This window comes from Hylobates moloch, unplaced genomic scaffold, assembly GCF_009828535.3.
Source record: "Hylobates moloch isolate HMO894 unplaced genomic scaffold, HMol_V3 SCAFFOLD_13, whole genome shotgun sequence".
Lineage (NCBI taxonomy): Eukaryota > Metazoa > Chordata > Mammalia > Primates > Hylobatidae > Hylobates > Hylobates moloch.
In genome coordinates this window covers 11,547,781-11,551,506 of record NW_026652288.1, presented here as the reverse complement: position 1 = coordinate 11,551,506, position 3,726 = coordinate 11,547,781, and the positions used below count along the sequence as shown (strand labels likewise).

Here is a 3,726-nt window from a genome sequence, read left to right as displayed (position 1 = left end):
ATAAGAATTAACAGACCCTTTAAATTTGTTTTAAATATTTTGAAGATTTAAAAAGTGTATAAAGTTTGTAATTCCTAGTAGGAAAACATTATCTGAATGAATACCCTAATAGCAAACCACTGTAAAATGCTTCAGCTGCATTTGGGGGAGAGGGGTGGGGATTATCTTCAAAGCACCCCAGCTCTCTTGATGTACATGTCAGAGGTACATTGGTTTGTATTATTGCGATATCCATAAGGTGACCTAGGTTGCTTTTCCTTCAGCAAGGGCTTTTATTTATCAGAAAGGCATTACGCTTGACCTCCAAACTTGGCTGACAATTTACTGATGAGATTCATAACCTTTGGGTTGCTCTGGTATTTTGACATATTTGCTGGGTTCTGAGCCAAATCCTGGAAGGTCACCATAACTTCTGGATCCTGCATGGCTGCAAGAACCTCTGGATCACTAAGAATTTCATTGAGTCCAGGCATTCCGGCCATTCCAGGCATGCCCCCTCCCATTCCAGGCATTCCTCTGGGAAAATTACCAGGCATTCCCCCAGGAAAGCCACCTGGAAAAGAGCCATACTGAGCTCCTGTCATCTGGCTTCTTCCTCCCGCTGGGCTCTCTCATGCTCTTCTTGAGCCTTCTTAAGTCATTCTATTCTTTCTTTGATCTCTCGCTCTTCACGTTTTTGCTCATACTTTCTCCGATGTTCTGCAATTTTCTGTGCCCTAGGTTGAACTTCTTTCAGCATTGCACTAGTAGCATCTTCATCATAATCCAGTTTGCAAGGGCAAGATCATGGGCTGCTTCTTCCCAGTGGCCTAGAAGTCTGTGTGCTTTCCCTCGCCACTTGTGAGGCTGAGCTGAATCAGGATTTATTTCAATGGCTCTGTCACAGTCTCGGATGGCAGCATTTGGCTTCTGTAATTTGACGAAGACACTAGCCCTCTTGGCATACAAAATGGCCAAGCGAGGATTCAGCTTGATGGCATCTGTGAATAAGTCAATGGCTTCTGGAGTTCACCATCATTTAAGGCTTCAATAGCAGCCACTTTCTTATCATTTGCCTGATCCATCATCTCCTCCGTTATCTCTGCATTTTCACCTCCCATTTCTTGAAGGACATCAGTGTCTGGTTCAATCACACCTTCTTTATCAATTTCTAGATCACTTTCTTCACTTGATGGTTCGTCTGCCTTTAAGTCTTCCTCCACCTTCTTGCTATCAGGTTTTTCTTCCTTGGCATTTTCTTCTGATTTAGCTTTCTGAGTAGCAGGTGGTACTTTACCCCCATGCTCTCCACCCACTCCCTCAGGAAGCACATTTCCTCGGTGTGCAGAACACTCAGATCCTGCTTACACATACATGTTCACAAAGGCCTGAAGCTCGTTCACTTTGCAGGGGTCCATGGTAGGGAGGTGGTGGGTGAAGCTGGGGGGCTGTGGCCCAGTTCCAGGCCCAGACACTGGCTCGGCGTGACCGCGCAGAAGGGGAGGAAAGAGTTTTAATTGACTCACAGTACAGCAAGGTTGGGAGGCCTCAAGAAACTTACAATCATAGTGGAAGGGGAAGCAAACATGTTCTTCTTCACATGGTAGCAGCAAGGAGAAGAATGAGCAAAGGGGGCAAAAAGCCCCTTATGAAACCATCAGATCTCATGAGAACTCACTCACTGTCATGAGAACAGCAGCACAGGAGTAACTGCCTCAATTACCTCCCACTGGGTCCCTCCCATGACATGTGGGAATTATGGGAACTACAATTTCAGATGAGATATGGATGGGGGCATGGCGAAATCATATCAGTTACTTTTAGGAATTTTACACATATATACACCAGAAAAGTGAATGGGATTGTAAATAAATGAGAAAACTTACTCGACACTAAACCAACTTCTAAGTTTGAGTATTGTGTTTTCATGGCCCACTTTGCCCCAACCTCTCATTTTTCTCAAACTTTTTTTTTTTTTTTTGGCCCTGCAGCCTCTGATCTCAGATTGTCCCCTACCTGCCACTTACGTCTGACATTGCTTTGCCCCAGCTTTCTTGTAGTTCTCCTCTTATTTGTCTTCGCAGGGCCATACCTTCAGATTTAGACTTCCTACTTAGCATGGGAAGCATGGACACATCCTCACTTGCTATGGCACCTTACTACGCTAGGCATTGGCTGCCATGCTTGATTGTATTAGCTCCTGTGTTCCTTTCTCTCTTAGCACAGAGTAACTTAGGTGTGTGCACCTATCAGGTAAGGAAAGTAGCAGGCAGAGTCATGGAAGCCAGGACATCAATTGCTGAATTGAGGCTGTACCATGGCCTGCCTCTGTGAATATTGTGGCAAGAGATATACCCTCCCAAAAAAAGCACTGAAAAACCTTCATAAGGGAGATGTATAGGGTGAGACACACGAAATGCATTCAAAAGGTAGTCTGGACTTGCCAGAGTCTCAAAGTCCTCTTTGAGGGAATTGGGAGAGGAACTGGAAGGAATTGTTGAGAACACACATGTTTTCTGATCTTTGCCAATTTTAGGGTCACCCACTAGTAAACTGCATGGATATTCACAAAGAGGAGATGTATTTCTTCCATAAAAAAGCGAGAATGCTAAAGTGTCACCAAGTCTTTCTCCTTCTTAATGCTGTCAGCTGCTAGATGCCCTGCTACTAGCAGAGAAAATATCTAGTGTGTCCACCTCACCAGAGTCCTACAGAGCAGGGTTTGCTACCGTGTCCCACCTGTGCTGGTCCTGTGGGCAGCAGGAATCAGGCTACCATGGAACCTCTGCTTGTGACCACCCCTATCAAACTAGAAGCAAATGAGGGCACAGGGCCTTTGATTGTCAGCTGCTCCACATCTAGGGGTCAGTTACCTACGTAGCCCTGCACCAGGTCCTTCAGGAGACCACATTGTACTTATGGTTCATCTTCCCAGCAGCCCTCCATGTCAATTCCCAGAAGGGGCTTGAGCCTTTGTTGCCCATTGCTTACCCCAACACTTCTCCAGCTGTGGGACAGAGTCAAGCCGACTTAGTGCAGGCTCCTCAGCCACATCTGACCTCCCCTTCCAGAGAGCATTCAGCTCTGCTAAGAAATCAGGCAACCATTAAGCTGGGAGTTCTCATACTAGTGAATTATAATGCTGGATAAACCAGTCCTCCATCTGAAATGTCCAATCCTGAAGATAGAATTAGCTGATCATCATGATCACTTTCATTTTTAAAAAAATCTTCTTTTCCCAGCTCAGCACCCTGCCCAGTCTCCTTTTGTCTCTGAGGTGGTACTTCAAGTCCCACCACACCCTACCACAGGGTCAATCCACACCACTTGCATCCTAGAGCCAACAGAAATATCAGTGGTGAATTCTTGACTTGGATCCATGCTATAATTTAATAAGTAATATCACAGAAAATGAGTCAAAAATCTGATATAATTACTCCTTGGAATCCCCATTGCAGCTGGTGCCAATAAGGTGTCACATTACAATTCAACAATCCAGTCTTTCACAGCTCTCACTGTGTTCTAGCATTGCCCTCTATGCTCTACGTATGATAACTCATTTTGTTACTGAAACACCAGGGTTTCGGTCTAGGTTCTGCTGCTCACTGCACAGAAAGCCAATCACTGATAGAACAAGTATTGCCAGGGAAGAAGGCTTTAATCAGGTGCTCCAGCTGAGGAGATGGGAGTTTAGTCTCAAGTCCATCTCCCTGGCTGACTAAAATTAGGGGTTTACATAGCAGGGAA

At 45.2% G+C, this 3,726-nt stretch overlaps 1 pseudogene; it reads right to left on the bottom strand.

Moving 5' to 3' along the window:
• Window positions 1-257: 257 nt before the first annotated feature.
• On the bottom strand, window positions 258-1,397 carry LOC116480161 (hsc70-interacting protein-like; annotated as a pseudogene).
• Between the last annotated feature and the right edge of the window lie 2,329 nt (window positions 1,398-3,726).